The sequence below is a fragment of the Varanus komodoensis genome, unplaced genomic scaffold (genome assembly GCF_004798865.1).
Source record: "Varanus komodoensis strain SLA01 unplaced genomic scaffold, ASM479886v1 scaffold15, whole genome shotgun sequence".
Classification (NCBI taxonomy): Eukaryota; Metazoa; Chordata; class Lepidosauria; order Squamata; family Varanidae; genus Varanus; species Varanus komodoensis.
In genome coordinates this window covers 19,176,213-19,200,329 of record NW_025335440.1, presented here as the reverse complement: position 1 = coordinate 19,200,329, position 24,117 = coordinate 19,176,213, and positions in this window count along the sequence as shown.

Below are 24,117 nucleotides of genomic sequence, written 5' to 3'. Positions count from 1 at the left end.
TTTGTTTTTCTTCACATTCCCCACTTGTGGGGGGGGGGGGGATGCTGCCTGCACCTTAAAGTGCCAGAGGCAAGCTCAGCTGCATCACTCCTTTCCCTTCTAAAAGGAGCAACAGCTTCTTTCAGCCATGTTAGCTTTAAAGCTTAAACGAAAAAGCAGCAAAGGAACTTGTTCTTTCAAAGTGCATGAGCTGGCATAGAATATCAGAAGTCATTATGACTTGTCTGACAAGTACATATTTAGGGGCAGCTCTAACCATGGATAAATAGGCTTACTAGAACAAACCGTTCCTTTGAAACTGATGGAATTGTCTGTGAAAGTGCTTACGTTATTTGCTGTGTAACTCCTCAAAATGCCTGTGATGCTGTTAATGGAATAGCATAGCACAGCAATGGAACAACATACAGCTTTATGATGTATATACGTGGTTTACAGGACAAATTGTGTAAACATATATTGTTGCATTTCTGGAAGCAAGGTCTAGTCCTAATCGAAAAGCCTGTGGTACCTTGCCACTATTTGCAAACCAAATCCAAAACTTTCCAGCAGTGTCAGTCACTTATGATTCGGGCTTTAACAACTATGAGACTTTTTACAGTACACCAGCCCAGTACTAGTTCTCACTCTACAATCCTGTCTGTCCAACCACATTTCTTCTACCTAGTCTGTGGGGCAAATTACATACATTACATACCATCAAAACTGAATGTACACCTAAAAGGAAACTCAAGAGACACCAGGTTTGCACACCTATTTGCATAATGCAAGTTTTTCCAAATAAGTTTGTCTAATTAATATCTCACAGTTTATATTGTTTGAATCTGCTATGTTGGAAATGGCTGTTGCTTTCTGAAGGAGCCAAGACACCATGCATTTTAGTGACTGTTTGCTCTGCTCCCTGTAAGGCTTCATAGAGCTGAGGCCTGCATGTCAAATTTTGAGTACCAATCCATCCCTCTGGGATTCCCCAGGGAGCCATGCCTCCCTGCTCCTACTTCACCACATTTCTCATAACCAATTGTTGAGTGGTTTCCTGGCTTTTTCATGCTCTTCCCCTATTCTGGAAGGTTGAACAACTTTTTCTAAGGTTAGTTACTGGCAAGAAGAGCTTTGGGCTACAACAGTCTGGTCCTTTTGGCTTCACATCATTTTGCCTTCCGACACCCTAGCACAGTGATGGCGAAACGTTTAGACACTTAGTGCCCAAACTGAAACCCAAAACCCACTTATTTATCGCAAAGTGCCAACACTGCAATAAAACCTGAAAACTGAGGTTTTAGTTTAGAAAAAACAACTCGCAGTGAGGCTGAGCAAATACATACATAAATATCTTTGGCAGCGCACTGACAGGCCATGCAAAAGTGTGGACAACTCACGAGTAATGAGTGGTGGCTCATGATGTAATCACCTGGTACAACTAATCCTTTCAGGCATGTGAATGGCCCCTATGTGCGCTCTTACCAGATGCTTGGCTATTGGGGGCTTCTAGGGTGACTTGGCTTGCGTGCCGACACAGAGGGCGCTGCATGCCCGCTGTGGCATTCATGCCATAGGTTCAGCAGCACTGCCCCGACCCAACCCAGACTCTACCCCTCCAACAATTAAGATCATGGCAGGACACCCCATTTTTCTGACCCTAACCCTACCCCTACCCGGGTGCAACCCCTAACCCTAATATACGGACAAAGCTACATTGAGAAGAGGGCGATTTTGAAAAAGCATTCCTTGAGGAGCTTTTTCTGCAAAGCTCAACATTTCTGCCCATTGTAAACTCATTTGAATTGTCAAAATCATGCCAGGACACCACGTGTTTCTAACCCGAACCCTACCCTGGTGAACACCCTTATCCCGAATATTGGGTGAAAGTTCCATTGAAAATACGGTGATTTTGAAAACGCCTTCCTTGAGGAGCTTTTTCTGCACAGCTCAGCCTTTCTGCCCATTCTAAACATATTCCAACCATCAAATCCATGCCAGGACACCTCGTTTTTCCAACCCCAACCCTACCCTGGTGCATATCCCTAACCCTAATATTGGGTGAAATTTCCATTGAAAAGAGGGTGATTTTGGAAAAGCCTTCCTTGAGGAACTTTTTCTGTTCAGCTCAGCATTTTTGCCCATTCTAAACACATTGCAACCATCTGAATCATGTCAGAACACTTAGTTTTTCTAACCCTAACCCTACCCTGGTGCATATCCCTAACCCTAATATTGGGTGAACATTCCATTGAAAAGAGGGTGATTTTGGAAAAGCCTTCTTGAGGAGGTTTTTTGCACAGCTCAACATTTCTGCCCATTCTAAACACATTCCATCCATCAGAATTATTCCAGGATACCTGGTTTTTCTAACCCTAACCCTACCCTGGTGCACACCCCTATCCCTAATTTAGGGTGAAAGCTTCTTTGAGAAAAGGGCAATTTTGAAAAAGCCTTCTTTGAGGATCTTTTTCTGTTCAGTTCAGCATTTCTGCCCATTCTAAACACATCGCAACCATCTGAATCATGCCAGGACACCTGGTTTTTCTAACCCTAACCCTACCCTGGTGCACCCCCCTAAAGCTAATATAGCGAGAAAGTTACCTTGAGAAGAGGGCGATTTTGAAAAATCCTTACTTGAGATTTTCTGCACCGCTCAACATTTCTGCCCAGTCTGAACACATTGCAACCATCAAAACCATGCCAAGGCACCTTTTTTTTCTCACCTTAACCCAGTTATGGTTAACCTTTGGGTGACCAAGTGCCAAACTGCAATCCAAAACCCACTTATTCATCGCAAACTAAGGTTTTAGTTTAGAAATACAATTCTCAGTCAATCCTAGCAGATCTATCTATCCATCCATCCATCCATCCATCCATCCATCCATCCATCCTTGGCAATGCATTATTCAGCCTTTTCCAAGCTCGGATGAGTCACAGTTAATGAGTCATGGCTTGTGACATCATCCCCTGGCACTGCTACTTCTTTCTAAGCATGCACACGGCCCCTGTGTGCGCTGGTATCTGATGCTCCGCTTCTGGGGGGCTCTGGGTTCATTTGGCTCATGTGCTGACTGACAGGTCTCTGCGTGTCCGCTGTGGCATACGTGCCATTCGTTCGCCACCACTGCCCTAACATAATGCAGGCTTGAAATGCGTATCTGGAGTAAATCTAGCCATTAACATGTTTGACACCCCTGATGTAGTGGTTCAGTGGGTCTAAAGTTGCTCTCCTTATCTGGTTGTTTCTATTTTTGATTGGAATTTCTTCTCTCTTGTGGGGCACATTGTTTCTTCAAAAGGTAATGCAACTGTATTAATCAACACAGCTTCAACAGGGAAGGTTCTGTGAAAAGAGAAACTAGAGCAAATAAGGGGAATCTGATTTTTAGTGGAAATAGGCTTTGGGATGAGGACAGGACAAACAGCTGCAGTGAAGAGAAAGGCCCCTGGAAGAGTCATGTCTACTTCACCTTTTATCATTGGGTGGCCTCATGCCCGCTTTTATGGAGAGCTGTTCTGTGTTTTAAAGACTGTCCAGTCGAAGAGATAAGGAGTCATTGGGAAGAAGAGCTTGGCCTCAGAATTGCCCATTAACAGCACCTGGATAACAGACTGAGCAAGAAGCACAGGTCATATGCTCATCGTCTTTCACAACGCTGGTAAGGTGCACTGCACCTCTATTCAAATTATATTCACTATTCTTGCATTTTTTCTGTTTATATATTAAACAGAAAACATTTATATGTAAATTTTATACACATAGGTGCTCTCTCTTGTACTCTTTTTTGGTGATTCACATTGGCCACCCTACTCTCCAGCCATGGAGTCGACTCCCCAGCTCTAATAGTCTGTCTGACCCCTACTTTACTCTTCCCATCAGAAGTTTTTCTTTAGCTGTATCCTTACGCAGTGTGTGTCCCTGCCTCGTCTTCTGCTTCACACTTCCAGTGTGTGCACCTCTGGCATGGTGCTTTCTTTTGTTTGCCTCACTTAACTCCTAGTGCCCGTCTCCTTTGCCACCAGCCCCTGAAGGTACTCATCAATAGTCCCCTCGGGTAGTTGCTCTGGTGAACCAAAATCTCTATGTCTACCTTTAGTTTTCCAACTGAATGCAGAACCTGGAATGGTAATACACCTTGCATTTCAATATCCTTGGCATGATTTTAATGATCAAAATCAGCTTTCAGGAAAATGGGCCAATTGTTCACCCACAGTATCATCCGTTTAATCAACCTTGCTGTACTGGCAACATTACAATCTTCTAATCACCTTGCCCTTCCTGCCTGGGTGATGCTGCCAATTAGGAGAATTTAAAGAAACCAGGCTTTGACTTCCCAGCAGCCCTTCCACAGACCCTGTCTTCCCAGCTCCTCATTCAGTTTGCATATCGAGGAAACCAGTGGCTGTCCCTAACTTGGAATGCCCTTGACAGTCTCTTAAATTACACTTCATAAAACAGAGAGACTCCAGCAATTACCCACAGATCGCAGTACCCCAGCAGCAACATAAATATAACAAAAATTTAATTAACCCCACCAACAAAATCACTGGCTATTTTGCTAGCTGAATTTGAAATAGCTCACTTACGGATGAACAAGTCAATGTTATGGGTAAGATTCCTGGAGCAGTTATGTTATAAGAGCAATATTTATGGAAGAGGCAATTTATCAAATGAAGACAATAAAGACCAAGTCTAAATTCATAGGCTGAGACTGATAAAATGGTACAACAATCATTATGAACATCTCAGCAGCGCAGTACAGATATACTGGGCTGATATAGCTGCCATGATATTTACCCTGAGAGGAAGTATATATGCACCTGCAACTTACAATAATAACTATAAAATACAGGCTAAAAACGAACCGACAAGGAACATGGTTATATGCAATGGTGAACTGAAGAGACACCTTGTAGAGAAAACCTGTAGCAAATTATGTAGAGGAGAAGCATTGCAAAGATTGGCAACATTCTTTCTAACCTTCTTTGTGGCCCACAAGCACACAATTCTCAAACTAGCTGTACCAAGGGAATCTTTCTTCAGTCTGCAATCTTATGCATACTTATTGGGAACAAGTCCTTGAACACAGTAGGCCTCCAAATAAATATGCATAGGATTGAGCTGTTAGTGTTTCTTCTGGGAGCAGTCTAGAATTAAGGGATGAATTTCTCCTTATATGCTTTTACTTTGATCCTTGTAGGGTATAAAATGCACCCACCCCTCACCAATTCTGAATGACTCAGGTATAAAATTTGGCATATGTCTCTTTAAATATGGAAATGAAACAGCTAAAAGACCTCCTCTTTTGAGCATATTAACAGGGCATACAGCCAGCTTTATATACATGTGTCCACAAGATCCCTGCGTATTTTGCATTTAGCTATCTGTTCCCAAGTACATAATGGTTTGGATTTCAAAGTGAGCCTGTGGGATATATCTTCCCTTCACTGAGGGATGTTTTATACTTTCCAGTCAAGCATAACATGTGAGAAGTGAAACTAAATTCAATTATGCACTGCTTGCTTAACTGCTCATGCAACCCCTTGCACAAGCAGAAGGATAATAGCTACATCACCTAGCTGCTATAATACTGTAGAAACCCATGAACAAACACCGTGGGACAATGGAGTCCCCCATTTGCCACCCATTCACACCATGTCGTATCCAAACCAGTTTAAAGTAAGAATAGCTCCTAAGGGTCAGTTCACAAAATCACCATGTCATCTATTGCAAGTTGCAAGACTGAACTGTAGGCAGCTGTCAAAGGTAAGCCAGGGGCCACGAAATGGAGAGGGAATCAGAGCCAAAAACCAAAACATGCCAGAGACAGGAAGACCTAGTTGTGCAGGCAAAGTCCTTCCTATCCTTGAGTGCCCAATGAGCAGTCTAAACAGATGGGTCCAGTCCAAATCCAGCCCTCAAAATGCTTAACTTTCAAGCAAGGTGTTCCAACATGCAGTTCTAATAGTTCAAAAGCTCTAGGAAGGTGGTTGAGGGAGTTTTCTGCTTTGGAAAACCAAGTCAGGGGCTTGGTGAAGGAGTTGGTAAGATAGAAGACAGTAGCCAAAAATTAAAGATAAGTCCAAAGCTCTTCAGATCAGAAGAGGTCAGAAGCCAAGAGGTCAGAACAAAGACTTTTTTTAACAAAATCAATGTCAAGAGAAAAACAGTGCACTTATCCACTGTAGAAATAAATGTAAACAAAGGGAGAAGAAAAGTGCAGGACTGGGCCATTGAGCCAGGACTGAGGGCACAATTCTATGCATGTTTTGACAGAAAAGGTGTCTTACAACTCCAGCACATGGGATTTGTAGGACTTTGCACCTTAAAAGACTTTCTCATCCCCCTTGCAGGAAGGAAGAGGCAAGCCAGGAATTGTGCTCCCATGACAACTGGCAGCTGGATTGGTATAGTGGTTAGTTCGAGTTTTGGATTTAGAGCAGCAGTGCTCAGATAATCTCTTACTCTGCTACTCAGCTGTCCAGTATCCCTCAGCTTAATCTACCTCACAGGTTTATTTTCATGAGAAAATGGGATGAATGGGAAAAGTAATCGATCAATATGGCATCCTGTTTTGAGACCTAATTTTTAATGGTAGCCAGTCAGGGCCACAATCTATGGGTGAGTTTATTCACCATGGCCTGGATGTATTCAGCAAGTAGTGCTGGCCAAGGATAAAACTGTACTCTTCCACTTTATTAAGTGTTATGTGGAGACGCTTTCAGTCAGATGCCATTGTATTGATGATACTCCAAAAAGTGACAGAGGAAAAAATATCCTTGGGTAACTTCCAGAAGTTAGACATATTTCTGTGGAAGCTTTGCAATTCATTTGATTTATTAAATAAAAGTGATGGTATTTTTAAAAGCATGTCCTGTTGTGCTACTTATTGAGATCAATGTATAGCATAGTGTCTTGTCACCTTTCCTGCAGTTGCACTTTCCTTTCCTCTAGGGAGTTCAGATAATGCTGTGCAAACATTTTATTCTCCATTCAATTCAATAGAAAAGTAGTTGCTTTCATAAGAAATTCAAAGGGGATTATACTACAGAGGCATTTTAAAAGGTTTGGATTCAGGTTTCCTGTGCTTATCTTGCTTATGAGGTGTCATCCCCCATGTCACTACTGCCTCACACCTGCTAAAGGGCTTTCAGGGAAATATAGCAGTCTTATAAGCATCTGGATTAAAGAAAAGATGCATCCACAAGCAACATTAGAATCAACTAGAGCTGAGCCAAACTTTTTTCAGAAAAGTTCTGAGATTTTTCTTATTGTTGAAAAATAAAAAGGCCATGATGCAGATTTTCCCAAAAATATTATTCAGCATGTTTTACTTGTGGCCAACTTCTCTTTCCCCCCACATCTATGCACTGGAATGATTTTAGGCATGGGGCACTGCACAGTATGGAGATCAAGCGGCCAAAACAGTTGCTGCCATTGCCACTTGCAGTGGCAGCAGAAAAACAAAGCAAAACCTCAGCTATAACCCCTTCCAATCATTAAGTCTTACATGTGAGAAAATATTGGAACATTTTCCTCTGTCTGGAGAAATTTTCTGAGATAGTTGCCTCAATTTTCTGCCAACAAGTAGTGCAGAGAATTTTGAGAGGACCTTTCGGCACAACTCTAGTCCAAGGTGCCATTTTAAATTCTGAGGGGAGTGTGTGTGTGTGTGTGTGTGAGACAGCTTAATTTTATTTCTTTCTGTGGTAGGAAAGATAGTAACAGAACAATTCTATGCCCATTAAACAGTCAGATTGCTCCAATCTCCCTTCCTCCCCTGCAGCCAGTATGGAAGGAATAGTGCTAACTGCATCTCCCAGTTTTCAAGAGTGACCTTTGAGAGACTTTGAGGGGGCAATCAAGGGGGTGGGAGGGCGGGGAGGAGGCCAGTGCTGCCTAGATATGAGGTGGCAGCCCACCTCCTTCCTGGCCATCTGACTGCTGTGCCCTGAGGCCATTTAGGTGGGAGGGAGACACACAGAAATAACCTTCACCACTGCACTGCTTCTGCCCTGCATAGGATGCCCACAGTCCTCCAACTTTGGAGCATTACATGCATTGCAGTGGAATTGAACCCTATCTTTTTACTTTGTTTACTGAACTATGACTCCAAAGATCATTAGAATGTATGCAACATTATAGATAGCCCTTTTTAGAAATAGACATTTCTAGCAGAAATTGCCACAGAAAACAGTAAAAGGTGGCCAATTTTTGCCCTGATCAACAATGATGAATTTCCCTTCAATTCTAGTGAAATTGCTCTTAGCTAACATAATTTGCAAATTGCCACTCCAACTGCTACTACTAATCACAGTCATCTTGGAATGTGGAAATGGTGTCATCCTGGGTACTGTGGTCCTTGGGAGATACCATTTTCCCAGGCTCCTGTGTACTCACTAGCAGCACTGGGTGATTTGGAAAGGATATTTCCCACGATTCCTTGTGTTTGGGTCTGGTAAGCATTTTTATGATGCTGCTGCAGGTACAAAGAGCCCTGGGACATGAGATTTCCAAGGCACTTTCATACTTGGAACATAGTGTGTTCCAGAACTCCTGTCTGACCTACATAAGCTCAGATGGTTGGTTTCCATTCCAGGCTGGAGAATAACTTCTGAGAGAAATGGCCCTTGCATAATGCAGCAGAATATTACAAGCTGGAAAAAGTCATTTTCTAACCCAGGCAAATACAAACTTCAGCAACTTCCCTAGATGTTATGAAATGCAAAGAACTTAACTTAATGGGCTGTTAGACAAAATAGAAATATAATTTCCAAACATATTGAAACAGTGAAAATTACTGGGTTTTAGTTTATCGAATCAGAATTAATGAACCCCTTAATCCTACATACACTTTTCTGATAGTCGATTTCATTCAACTATACACTGCAGCAAACTAGCAACATGCACAGAATGAGACTTTATGAGTATTTTCACATTATAGCCTTAAAAGTAGCTTCCCCTGTGTTTCTCTCTGCCACTCTAATTCTCCTTCCACCCTTCTTCATAGAGGCTCTACTCACTGTCCATTCAGCATATGAAAAAGAAATGAAAGACTACACTGGGGTGAGCAATACACATTCTCTGCTCCTCTACAGCCTCATCCTATGAAAAGTTTTGTGAGGTTGAGTGTTCTTTGCAAGAGCCTTTTTAAAACAAAAGCTGCACCTATACAAATGCTTTTTGCAAAAGAAAATGGCCTTTTCAGGGACTCCCTGAGGCACAAAGGACTCCATCCATGCATAGAATGAACATGCAGAAAGTGGTTCAGAATGATCAGTGACTGCCTATCAGTACGCACTGAACTTTTCTGTTGGCTGGGGTTGATGGGACATGTAATTCAACACATCCATGCAGTGGGGAATGCTGTCCTAAAAGATTGCTTCACTAGAAATGTACGTTATGCATGATGGGAGAAACAGTTTTTTAAGCAAAATCGTAAAAAGATAAGAAACAGGGAGAGGAAAAGTTGGAGGAAGGTGCAAATAAAAAGTTATGACAGGATAAAGCATTAAAAGTTATTATAATTTATGCTGCTCTATTAATATCTGTGCTTTTCATTAATTTATTTTGTGCATGTGTGAAAAAGAGGCATTTAAATTTCGAATAGAACTGATGCAAAAACTGAAAAGCCATCATGGAGCTGTAATATGCCAGATATATATTTAAGCCCATTTCAAACCATAAATGTTTCAGTCTGGAAGGAGGTAATGCAAAATTTTATAGTTTCATGCTCAAACTGACTGGAGTTCAAATGAAATATTCACAGAAGGAACATCACCCAAGGTTTTTAGACAAGGTAACCTTTCCTATCTCTCACCTGTATTTTTGCTCAAATGCAACCTTCACCTACAGAACTTTAGACCACATCTGACTGTTCACTTAGAGACCAGCTATATGGTAATTTACATAAATATATATGCAAATTAAGTCAAGACCTCAGGCACACAGCTTGATACTGTAGGAAGGATTTTTTTTGTCACAGGGGCTTCATTAATCTTAAAGGGACACTACTGTGTCCCTTTCACTACGGTGTTGCCCTAAATTAGCATGGAGAATATTTTCCTTCTAGTTGCAATCAGAACAAATAACAACTAAACACACTGAAGCGCATTCCAAGCACAACTCTTTGCAAAATACATAATCCTAGCTTTATGTTTTTTGAACCTTTCTCATCAAAATTCTCCATTATTGAAATATATATTTAAAAGGTAAAACGGGATTTGTAACTTTTAAACTCATACCCCCCCAAACACACACAAAGGGGGGCGGTATAAGTTTGTTAGTGATTATTTATCCTAGGCTTTTAAAAAGATGGTTGTGGGCTTTTCTGAATGGGTCTGCAGCAAGCAGGAGAAGAAACTTCTTCTCCGTTCTGTTTGATTTATTTATAAATAACTAAATCACACCCCAGATGCACTTTGCCTCTGAAGGTATCATTTGCTACAAAGGACCCTTTACTGGCCCCCGCAAAGAAAGGTTACAACAGCAAGGACCGTTTAGCTTAGAAAATGCTGAGTAAGCAGAAACCTGATTGAGGCACACAAAATTATACATGGCTGAAAACCCAAAGGGGTTATTCAATGAAACTAACTCTAGATAGCTTCAGAACAGATAAAAGGAAGTAGGTCTTCACACCATGCTATGGAATTCACTACCCCATGATGCAGGAATGGGCACCAATTTTGATGGCTTCAAAATGGAATTGAACAAATTCCTGAAGTTCTGTGGCTACTCATCCTGATGAACATAAGGTACTTTCAGTATAAGAGATTGTGTGCCTGCCGGGGAATATGAGCAGGAGGAAGCTGCTGCAGTAACATCCTACTTGTAGATTTCCCATGGGCAGAGGGGTACAACAAATTAAAGTACAACCCTCACATACACTGGGTCTCTTCAACCTGGAGGAGACTCAGAGGGGATATGTTGGCGACATACAGGTATGTGAGGGGTTGTCACATGGAGATGGGTAGAGACCTGTTCTCCCCTGCAGAGGAAGGCAGGACCCGCTCCAACGGAGCCAAGCTCAGGGAGCCAAGGTTCCATTTGGATGCCAGGAAGCACCTCCTGACAGTTCGGACCCTGAGGGTGTGGAATGGGCTTCCACGAGAGGTCGTTGAGGCCCCATCGGTGCGGGTGTTCAAAGATAGGCTGGACATGCACATGGTGGGCATGTCGTGAGCGGAGCCGGCTGGAGCCGGGGGTCAGACTAGATGGCCCGGGAGGCCCCTTCTGACTCGCTCTGTTTCTATGTTTCTATAATAAAAGCAAATAAATCAATTAGAGAAATGCTGGAATTGACTCATCAGTGAGCAAATTTTTATCTTCAGCAAATGCTGAAACAAGTAGGCACCTACCTGGCCGCAGCTTATTTATTTATTATATTTATATCCCACCTTTCTCCCATGGCAGAACTCAAGTGACTGCTCAGTGTGGAGGAAGTCTCCCCTCTAAGCTCATGCCAGCTTCAGACCTGCTTAGCTTCAACATGTTGGTTGCCTTATGTGCCTTCAGACCATACTCTGGGTCTGAGTTGGAAGAATATTCCATGAAGGGCAGAGGAAGCTGACAAAGCAAGGCTCTATTCTTGGTGGTTTCCCACCAGAAGCACCTCTTTAGAAGACTCTTATGAGCATGCAGGATCATGAAGGAAAAGGCATCTTGAGTGATGTTTCTTTAGTAGAAAGGCAAAATATAAATCAAATAAAAAAAGCTTATCCCCAAGTTCTGAGTGGCATTGATGGAGCCATGTGAGAAGACAAGGAAGACATATATGAGGACTGAGTCACCCAAGGTTAGTGCTAAAATGGCAGAGAGAAGATATTTTAAAAAGTATAATTTAGTCTGCCTAAATTTTAATATGTTTATTTTCTAAATTTGTTTTAGACATATTCTGCCTAGAATAGGGTAAGAGAATTTTAAAAATACCCTGAATTTAATAAATGAACTGAGCATATGTTAAAGCTTCCTTAGAGATTCTGTGAAACCTTTGGACCTTTTTGAGATTTCCCAATAGTTGGATATGAAATAAATAACATTCTTGACCACTTGGCAAGAAAAAGAAATCTTTCTTTCCCTGACTCCTAATTTTGAAATGGTATATTATATCCTGCCTGCTAAATATTGTCAGAGATATAAGAATCTATTAATCAAGGAACCATTAAAACTGTTAGTTATGTTCATCCCACAGTTTTATCACCTGTGAGTTATTAGGCTGTAAATTATACACAAAACTTGCTGAGAAAAGCCAAGATAACTGGTGTATATAAGGAGCATTCGCTGAATAGAAAACCAGGCAATGAGGCTTGGGACATACGTGGAGGTCAGACAATTAAAGTTAATTATTATGTGACGTCCAGAACAGAGTTGAACTGTGGAATTCCTTTGCTGACCATTGCGATTTTGAGATGAATAATGTTACTACCTAGAAGTATTTCTTCTCCCAAGACAATTGTTCAAGAGTGCAGTCCTATGCATGTTTACAGTTTAGATGTTTGCAATCTGCCCAGATAACATTAGTTATTAAACAAATTAGAAATGTAATTTAAAAAATTAGGAAGTCCCACTGTGTTCAATGAGGCTCACTCATCTGCAAGTGCATTTGGAATTACAATCCAAGCTTTCCAATCATTTATACTGGTGCCTGGATGTACACAACATACTGACTTATAAGATTGTGCATATTGTACAGTGTAATGCCAAACCTCAATAGCCCTGATCTGAAATTAGAATTTTACTTGATAAACCAGAGCTGGGCAACTTTGGGGGTCTGTGGACCTTTCTTCAAATTTCCTGTAGACCATTTCATGGGTTGCATTACTGCTGCAGCACCAGCCAAGTTGTAAATAAAATTGGTAGGTTGCCCCTAAGGCTAAAATGACCATATTTAGATTGATTTTGTTGCTGCTGCTGCTACCGCTGCTGCAAACTAGGTCAGAAGATGACATTATATGGGGCAGCCTTCAGCTTTTGGGGGATCTCAGCTTTTGTTTTGCTTTGAGCTTTTTATGCAGCTGTGTATGTATGTGTGTGTTGGGTGGGGTGGGGTGGGCGACTACAGGGTCCCTTTCCTTGCCCACAGCCAGCAAAAGCCCTCTAGGGAGGTTGAGCCCTGCATGATGCTATGGCCTGGACCAGGACTGAGAGGGGTGGCTGCTGCTCCCAGCACTGAGGTAGGGTGAGAGGCCTGGGGAAAAGTCACCTAGCTTGGGAATGGCTCCTCCCAGTGTTGGCCAAGGCATCCGTCCAGTGGGAGCAATAGGAGGCATGGAGGAGAAAGGAAGTGGCAGCAAGGGCTGCCTGGTGATGCTCGTTGAGCAGGGGAAGTTGATACATCTGGTCCACTCAGTCATTACCAGCACTGCACACAGGAAGTGCCAGCAACTCTTTGGGTTGTCAGGAAGTTCTTCGCAGCCATATGATGTTAGAGTATGCCACAAGGCATGCCAGTCAGTCATTCAGTTTCCAGACTTCCCAGTAGCTGGAGCTCTGCAACTGGGATACAGCTCTGGGTCTCCCAGATGAGCTATTCTGTCCCAAGAGGGTTTCCTCAAGACAAGCATTGGGCTCATGAGTGTAGCTGGAAAAATATTTCTTTTGTCTGTGGCTATGTCTCCTTGTGGTTAATCTACCAGGGGAGGGCTGCACACTCATGGTAGGTCTAGCCAGAGCCCGAAGTGGGTATAGCTACCCTTCTTCTTTGTCTTCCTTCTCTTTTCATCATTCCCTTTTCTGTCTCTTTCCTGACTCTTTCCCACTCAGCAGGCGGCTGGGGAAACGACAGAGCAGTCTTGCCAAAGGTCGGAGCTGCTTGCTTGCAGGGAGCTTGTGAAAGTAGGCCGAGGGCCCCTGGTTTAAGTAAACATGCATGGGATTGTACTGCATATCTATTATCTTCTTCATACAAGGCATATGATCTGCCACTCAGTTGTCACCCCTGTGGATGAGATTGAATCAGTGCGGATACAGGGCTATCATTTAGAACACTCTGGCAGTGCTGTTGCTGAAATTCATAATTACTTGTCCATAATTATCTGTCCAGCTTCTAATGGTTCAAGATATTATGATCTGAGTGCTACTCCCCTCACCCGCTGCCCCAAATTGTTTTCCAGCTCAGAAAGTAGCACGATAATTTCTGTGCACATGCAATCAGCATTCTGCAAATCTGACACTGAAAGCTGGTTGCTTTGTATATGGATACAGAAAATCAGGGCTTTCCCAGCAGAATTGGTAGCAGGATGAGGTGGCCACCTCAAGAAGAAGATTTTGAGAGACACAGAGGGCCTTTGGTTAATTATTTAGTATGCTAGTATTGCATTTTTATTCCAGTGGAAAGAACTTGCAGAATTTCCTGTCTCGGGTAACAAAATAACTTGTCCAGCTTAGGGCATGATGTACCTTGATATGTGAAGTAAGGATGCTAATATCTTAGCATTGCAGAGTGGTATTATGGGGTATTTGCAAAGGATCGAGGGCTTCAGGAAAGCCCTTTGCAGAATGCTACACCCCTCATTTGTTGCCCCATACCCTTCATTTATTTGCGCAGGTTTCAAACCCTTTTGCTGTCATGGACTTTGTGTTGCAAGCACACTAGCAGCTTCTGGAACTTTCTGACTGGGTAGGATAGGGTGGAGGTAGTCAGCCTCACTTAGTGAAATTCCCTCTTCCATGCAACTATTAAAGGTGGAGGAGTCCTGTCCATTGTTGCATCTGGCCAAGTGTAAATCAGGAAAACATTTGCCCCTTGACAGTGTATACGAACTCCAGCAAATTAAGGTTTTATGTGCTTCTCTTTCTGGGCCTTGGCCATATCCTAAGGGCATAAGAAGAACCATGGTGGATCAGATGAAAGGTCCGTCTACTTCTGCATTTTCTGTACATGGAATGAACCTCCATTTGGAGGACAACAGCATCTTCCCACTCAAATTCCTCAGCAGCTGGTGTACATACAGCCATCCTGGTTCTGAGAGTGGAGGAAGAATATAGCCATCAGGAGTAGCTGCCATCGTTACCTTCACCTTACATGAATTTGCCCAATTTCCACTGGAAGCCAGCCAAATTGATGGCCATCACATCATCCTGTGGAATTTAAATCCATGGTTAATTCTATGTGCAGAAATACTTAATTTATCTGTCCTAGTCAGCTTAATGGGATGAAATTGGGTTCTTCTGTTATGAGCAAGAGAATGAGAGAGATCTCCCCTTTCATTTTCTTTGCACCCTGCATAATGTTGTATTCCGCTACCAAAGTCCCCCTTCCTTACCTTACTTGTGTGAACAAGTAAGGTAAGGAAGTAAGGTAAGGCAAGGCAAATCCATATGCAGTGGCAGTGGGTCCATCCCTCTCCTCATTTCTGATGGAGATGCCTGAAGACAGCATCTTGTGGTAGTTCAGTGCATGCTCCTCTGATAATTCTGGGTTTCCAGCTAAGTGCACTAGCACCTTTGCTCTGGAGAACAAGAGGATGAGGGGAGAAAGCCAGAGATCTGGGGGGGGGGGCTAATAGGGGTTTTTGGAGAGGGTGTAGTAAGACATATCTTTGACTGAGTTTCTCAAGCTACCTTTGGGCCATTTCAAGTTCTTCCAGCTCTTCCCCAGGTCTGGAGATATTCAGTATTTCCCAGCCATCTTCCTTTGAAGAGCTCTGTTCTGGGTTTAGATCAGATGAGGCACTTACAATTTCCTGAGCCAAGTCGAAATTGAACTGGGCAGAGCTCACACATCAGTATTTTCTAGAAGCCAGCCATATTGTGCTTATACAATATTATAGATCCAGGCTGTAATATATAATTGTAAGATGTAAAATCTATTGCTCCTGTTAGTGCAATCTAATTGTTCTTACGTTACAAATCAAAATTTTGAACTTGTTCTTTAAATGTATATTAAAAGAAGAACATGATAATGGACAAACAGTTCCAATTTACTGTGGCTTTTTACCAAATGGTCCTGGCTAATTACTGTTTAAAGATTGTTGCATATTTAGGAGCAATAAACTATGCAGAACTGTGGGAAATAGGATGGTGTTATCCTTTTTCAAAAATAATTCATAGAAAAGGTTCCAGTAAAATGGCAATTATTGTGCTAACGGATAAAGCCCAGGGTTCTATTGTCTCCTTTAAAAGTCAGTTGCAATTTACTCCCATTTTTTAATTCCCACAGAACAATACCATTTTCCCCTCCTTTAAAGATTAGCATTCTATTTGACCTTATATTTTATGAAAAGGGCCTTTAAAATGCTACACCCTTGATATGATTATGGCTTGGAGTATGTTGACTGATATCCAGTGGGATATGTATGTGAGGCTGAAAGCTAGTTGAAATAATAAAGTGCCGCTTATCCTTGGGCTGCAGGAGAGAAAATAGCAGGTGGCCATTGTTTACATGCTAAAGCATGCCGCTTCCATTCAAGACAGCTCATTTTGGACCCGGGCTGAATGTTGTGCTTGAATGATTCTACTCTTAACATAGCAGCCAAGAATCTTGCTCACATTGTTCTGTAGAAATGAGAACGAGCTTGTTTGCCTGCCCTGGACCAACTATTATAAAGTAATTCTCCAGACATATTTACTGGAGGTGAGCATACAGAGAATCTGGAGAACAATCTCTTAATAGGACCATGTTTTTTACATCTGACTTTACTACTGAGAGTGAAAGTCAAGCAGAGGATTCAGTGAAAGAAGCCGAGAAGAGGCGGCTTCCTCTTTTAGCCTCCGGCAGTAGTAAGCTATGCGATCTGGACTGCTCAACTAATGTGCACACAGAAACTGCAGACACATATATTTTCATTAGGGAAAGGGAAGGCAACTGCTCTGTGTGATAGCAGAGAAACTGGCAGGAGACTGTGCTTGAAATGCCACAATGTCACCACAATCACAGTGTAAACCGGGGCGATTCCTCCTCAAATCTCAGTCCGAAAGTAAAAACAAAATGAGGAGTGAAATACAAAAGTGTGGCGTGTTACACCTGTGCTTTTTGGAAAGGTTGCCTACAAGGGCTACAAGCTTTGTTTTACCTAGAGCTGTACAGAATAACCTCCAGTCTATGTTTTCAGGTTAAATTAATTATTTATAAAGAATAACAAGTAATAATAAAGAATAACTTGGATGAGCTAGAAAATACATCTCCCCACAACACACACACTGGAATCCTGTACAAAGTTACCTAACTGAAGCAGGGCTTCACTGATTGAAGACACGGATAAGATGAAGCCTTCATTTTCAATTTCTTTACTTTTCTCATTTTGATAATCCTAAATTCAGTTCATCTCTGAGAATTTCTCCCATTTTAAGTCTGATTTTTCTAACCTTTTTTCTTTTTTATGTTCACATAAACCTGCATAAGCACTGATGCATGGATACCTCCTGGCTTATTTAATGACTTGTATACTGCTTGATACCCTAAGAACTCTGACCGGTTCACATACAATTCAATATTAAAGCAAAGAGGCTTTCCACAATGCCTGCCCCTGAGCACATGTGGGAGAGCAATCTGGAGATGGCCTACTTCTGTGCCCTCACCAGAACACACGCTGCTGGTTGTGGAGTGAGTCGCCAGGCCACCACTGAAGATCCCAGCCATCAGGTTGGTGTATACAAGGAAAGACAGTTTGCTGCTTAGAGCTTTGACTAACGGCAACAAAACACATTTCTTCATGATCTCTGACATGGTCATTTGGCATTTGACAATGTCACTGGGGATGAATGAAGGGAACGGAATAGGAATGAATGAAGGGAACCTGTGTGATTTTGGCTTTCTGCTTTTCTGGTTCAGAAGAGGGTCACATGATGGATCATGGACTATTCAGGATAAAATTGTCTACTGTTTTGTAGTTCCAACAGGCATCATGACTTTTGATACCATCAGCTATCAGGGTACTTAAAGGACCACTTTCTCTCATATGAACCTACCCGACCACTAAAGTCTGGTTTAGAGGTTCTTCTCAAAGTGCCATCCTCCAAAGAGGCGAAGAGGATGGCAAATAGAAGAGTGGCCTTTTTGGTGGTTACACCCCCCTTTGAAATAGGCTTCCCTAATTTTGGTGCCAGGCAAAGAAATGTTTATTTTCCAGACATTTTAACAATTGAATAATGTTGAATTGATTTTATTAAACAATTATGCATTTTATTGATAGTTTTAGTCTACTGTACTTGTTTGAAATAATTCTACTTAATGATCCACGTAGTTGTTGAAATCGGTTATATATGCACATGGTAGGCATGTCTTGAGCAGAGCTGGCTAGAGCTGGGGGTCAGACTAGATGGCCCAGGAAGACCCCTTCTGACTCACTCTGTTTCTGTGTATTATTTTGGTATTTTACTCATTTTATTATATGGTTTTCGTGTTTATTGTACACCACCCAGAGAGCCCCATATAGGACCATGAGTGTGGTTTATAAATTTAAGAAATAAATACACAAACTATGGTAACATTTGGGGCATCTTTCTGGGATGGGAGATGTTATACAGCAATACTGTCCTTCTTGAAGGATCAATGTCAGTGGTGATGCTGGACGATTCCTGCTGAATGCCATGGCCTTTGCCCTGTAGTGTTTTTTAGGACCAGGTCATGCCCCCATGCTAAGTAACATCTACACGAAACCACTGGGAGGAATGTTCTGGTGTTTTAGGGTTTTGTGCCACCAATATCCTGATGACACCCAACTCTGTTTTCATCCAAATCCAAGGAATCTGTTCTAGTTCTAAACGGATGTCGGATGTCAGAGATGGACTGGATGAGGGCAGATCATTGCAGCTTGATGCTAATAAAACGGATGCTCTGGTTAGTCAAAACTTGGATTAGAGAACTGGGATTCAAAAGGTACTGGACAGAGTTACATTTCTTCTGAAGGCTCTTGCAGTTTTAGTGTATTCCTGGACTCAGCCTTGAACTAACATACAGGTCTTTTGGTTGTGGCTAGGAGTGTTTTTATGCAGTGGAGATGGTGTGCCAATTGCTAGTTATCTTACCTCATTCCCATGGCCATGCAAGCATAATTACATCTCCTTTAGGCTACTGCAATGCACCCTACAGGGGCCTGCCTCCTAAATGCTTTGTTCTGAATGTGTTTAAGACATTTGTTTGTATTGTTGCTTGAATCAACTTTTATCTGTTATTGTAGATTGCCTTAAGTTGTGTTTTTCATAGTAGAAAAGCAGAGTAAAAATCAAATTTAAAAACTATTTGCAAATCATTCATGCAAAAATCTATAAGGAAGGAGGTTGTCTAACCAATCCACAGAATGTTCAAGCACATTGAAACAGGAAATGTGGTTATAAAAAATAATGCCATTCGTAAACATTTACAAGCATTGCAATTGACCTCCTTTCTCATCAACTGTCAAATTTTTACATGTCAAGCAAATGTTCTGGTTGTTACAGTTTTCTAAGCCAATCTAAAAACCCTTGAAGTGAGATGTTTGCTTGTTTATGTAACATAGATAATACCTGTGCTTTTCCATAGGAAACATTGACACCAGGTGGAGAAGATGTCATCATGTTAAGCTCTGCATGGCCATATTCCAAAGAACCACATAGCCAATTCCATATGTCCAGCAGGGTTTTGGCAATTCTTTCCTCTCCAATAGCTCCCCTTCCTTCATTGCATAGTGTGTCATATTTGAAATTTTGGGGATTTCAGAGAGGAATTTGCACAGTTCAATGGGATATTGCTCTCCAAAGGAGGGGGGGGGAGGGAGAGAGTCCGAGTCCTCAGGGCCTGTTGGTAGCTTTGAGCTTGTAGATTTTTGCTTTTGAAACCAGAGGAGGTAGGATGCACAGAAGCAAATTTTTGCCACATGGTAGCCACTTGTAAATTTACCATGCATTACAAGCTACCAGGAGCTGACTGATTATACCATTCAGTTATAGTGCAGTGAGTCACACTTCAAAGCTTTTCCACAACAAAGAAATAGGAAATATTAACACCTAACCAAGTTCTCCTCACCTATTCCTTTCTGCTAAATTATCTTTTTACACACGTCCATGTAATAGAAAAAATACACTGAACTCCAAACATTTCTTATCAGCAGACCATTTGTTGCCATGTGGTAATCTTATCTCTCAGTAACAGATAATGTAACTTCTGATCTCTGTGCCTCTGTCATCTAAAATTTGTGGTAACTTCTAATGACTCACACATCTTTTCATGACTAGGGTTTGGCTGGTTCAGTAGCTTATATACAGAATACTGTATACAAGAGAATAATACAATGCATGTTTAGGAAAAAAAGGTCCTAAATTCCCAGCATGCTCCAGCCAGCCATAGGAATGCTGGGAATGGCAAGATGCTTTTTCTAAACATACACAGGACTTCACTTATCATTCCACCAAATCCTTTTGATGGCTTCTACTGTATTTAAAACCTGTTTGATGTCTTGGGGGTTTCCTAAAAATTTAGTCATTTTATGACCTGCTTGGGTCTTCCTATCCTTCCGAAATGTGGAAGCGATACAATTCACTTCCCGAAATTGGTGCTATTTCCACTTTCTTGTGAAAACAAGTTGACAACATTTTATTACTCATACCCATATGACTGAGCACTCATTTGAATGTTGCCTTCATAAAGAGATTAGACCAGCTTTATCTGGGACAACTTTTAAGCTGTAGGAGTAGTAGGGGAAATAAGAATAAACCTTGAAAACATTTCAGTGTTTGGGGACTCAACAATTAGCTAATGCAATTGTTACACTGGTTTTCTTATTAAAATGAATTGTTGTCAATCTTTTGAAACAATTAGGAATGGGTGAATATGACAAATTTGGTTTCCTTTATTTTTCATTTTTCCAAACCTGCGCTCAGTTCTCTGAGTTGGCATGAAAATAGTTGGCATGAAAATGTTATGCACTTTTCTGAATCTTTCTCTAAATACATACACTTTAAATACAATTTTGCCTAATATACACAACTGATATGTTGGCAATACAATAATGACGCAACAAACATTGATTTGCAAACAAGCTTCCCAATTTGATGTATTTTTGAACATTATTTTCATGAATACATGCCCTTTTCCTTGCACTTTCCTCATATATGCATGTGTCTGTCATTCTTTTTTAATTGGAGCACTCATTTGCAACATTAGGTGTTGTGGATTTTGAAGGATAACTGAGTTTGAGGTCACTCATTGGTTTGAAATAGGTTTTCATTGAAATTGCAAACTGAGTAGATTTCTTCCCCATCCCTAGAAATACAGAAGGCAAATGTGTCCAGGACTCAGTTCTTTGTCATTGTCTTTCAAATTCACAGAGAGTTTTGGCTGTGAGGCAGTATAGAAATGAAATTAATAATAATAATAATAATAATAATAATAATAATAATAATAATGATAATAATTCCTGCTGAGGCTTTTTGATGTTTTTGTTCTTATATCTGTCATAAGCTTAAAATGCATAATTGATGGTCAGATTAACAGTATAATTTTTATACATTGAATTATCTCTGTGGATTAATAAACTGTTTAAAACCCACACACACAGGCATGTGCACATGTGTGCATGTATGCACATGTGCACGCACACACACAGACACACTTGAATAATTTCCAGTCCAATCTTGAGGTTACCCAGATGAGCTGCATTCCTAGATGCACTTATGAAGGAAGCAACACCTCTGAACACAGTAGGACTTCTAAGTATGTAAACAAGCATTGGATTGCACTGTTAAGGCTGCATTTTTGTTCCCATTATCTTGAGTGTGAATTCCATAGTATTTGTGAATGTGGTTTCCAGGTAAACATGGATTGGGCCGCGAAGCACATATTGATTAATGTTGGGGTAGTCTCAGACCACCATAAGTTTCCTCCTAAACAACAATAAAATACATCATTATGAAAATAAAAAGTGAAATGCTATCACTTCTTCAGAACCTTCAAGCATACGGGAAGCATGCATATTTTATCTTGCAATATTTTAAATGCTATGTCATAAATTGGTCTTAGTGTTGCCACCTGCCCTGAGCTGTCAGAGTCAGGGTAGATTAAACATCTAAATATAGCAAATTAAATTAAATTGTCCTATAGGAATCTCCAACATATGACCTGCTGTTCTCTTAGAGTACAGCATATTCTGCATTATCAGAACTGGAAATCTCCTGTGATACTTGCTAATCTGCAAGGATTTGGGGGGATACAGCTGGTTTTTGAACTGAATGGCCTCTGGTTCCTTTTGTTTCACACAATTCTTTGTTTGAAATTATCTTAAGAACTGTAATGCTGCAATTAGACAAATTGCTTAGCCAGAGAATTGTTGTGACACAGCTTGCAATTTTGATGTTTGTAGGGGAATGCAAGTTACAGACCTCTTTTAGCATGGGTGTAGACTTTCAGCCTGCTTTAGACTAGCAGCCTTGTAGTATTCAGAAAGAAATATGATATCTGTATCTACATATTTTTACAAGAGTTAGGAAATCCATGGTGGTTTACCACCATGCCATTTGGTGAGCAATAAGACAGGTCCAATTCTATAAGGAGAAAAAGGAAGGAAATGGAAGATTTTGTGTTTATCATTGTTTTGCAACAAGAACTTTCAGTGCATTTTCCCCTGTCCTGGATAAAGGACTTACGTTAGCAGCAGAGGGGAAATGCTATATTTCACCAAACAATTTAGGGCTGATATAATTAGACTGAGATCTTTTAGCATATGAATTCTGGTAAGTGCGTCCCTCTAGGTTTACTAAGTTTGCTATTTTCCTGTTATGTTCATGGCAAGCTTAACAGCTGAGAATCCAGTAGTATAATTCGCTTTCAGAATCATTTCTTGAGCTGATGGTGAGCCCAGACATGGAGACAAAGAAGAAGAAAGAAAGACTTTGTAAAAGCCGAATAAAAATAGCTGCTTTGAGAAAGAGCTCTTTTTTACCCTGTTGATTTGACTTTAATTAGACTTTCCCTGGTCTCCTAAGCACAAAGTACTTTTCATCTAGGAAAAATAAAAACTGTGTGTGTTGTGTGGATTTTTTGTTTACGAAACACATTTGCTAGGATATGCTCATGAGATATAACACCTCATTTTCACGAAGGTCCCAGGAGATAGCAGGTGCTTTTGTGTCTTTCCATGCTCACATCTGTCAAGTTCAAATCACCAAAATACACCAAATGATACTTAATCCACAAGTCACACATCCAAATGGTCTGCTGGATTTCTCATTTTGTAGCACAGCACACTAGAAATAGAGTGTTGCTTTGTTTTACCAGTTTACCCCATGAAGAGTATTTATTGGGCTGACTAATAGACTGCTCTCTTTTATTTATAATTGTGGGAGGCCAAATGGTCCTCCTTTACCTAGCCCAGCTAAAAATGCTATTTATTTTTAATTTGTTTGATATTTTGCTGTACCAGCAAGGCAATGCCACTCAAGGTAGTGAAAAATAGCAACCAACATGTTTTAAAAGTGAGTTAAAACAATCTGAACTAAATTAAATTTAAAATGTGCACAATTAAAATCATATAAATAAGGTTATGAACAGTACCCAACCTATCAGACTATTTACATATCAAAGGCTTGCATGAATAAAATAGTAGTTGCTTGCTGGTGGAAAGAGAAGGGGCCAGCCTAGCCAGCCTTGGCAGGAAGTTCCAAAGCCTGGGAGCAGCCACTGAGAAGACCCTTCCTAGTGTTCCTACCACACTTGCAATGATGGTGGTATATCTGAAAGGGCTTCCACTGAGAATCTTAACCCCTGTCCATACTCATATAGGTGAAAGCATGGTTTTAAGCTGTCTGGTTCCAAATAATTATAGGGCTTTATACGTTATAACCAGCTCTTTCAATTGTGCTGAGAACCTGGTGAAGCTGTTGCAACAAGTAAAACACATAGTTCTTCTTCAAGTCTGGCCACAGCAGTCTAAACCAACTCAAGTTTCCAGCGTTAGCTGATTAGTTTCCAACTGCCAGCATCCTTAGATGGTTATCTTGGTTTGACAATCTTTTAGACTGCCTTATCTCATGATTCTTGGATCTTTTTGCAAATTACTCTTGAAACTCTCTTTCCCTATCAGTCCCTGATCCTGTTGCTAGTTGGCTAACTCTAGTTCAGTGTTGACACATATAAAGAGCAGTGGGAAAAGGCTATAGAGAAAACAGCAGGAGGAAGTGATACAGCTTCATGGGGTGGGTGAAGCAGAGAATCAAAGCGAGCCAAT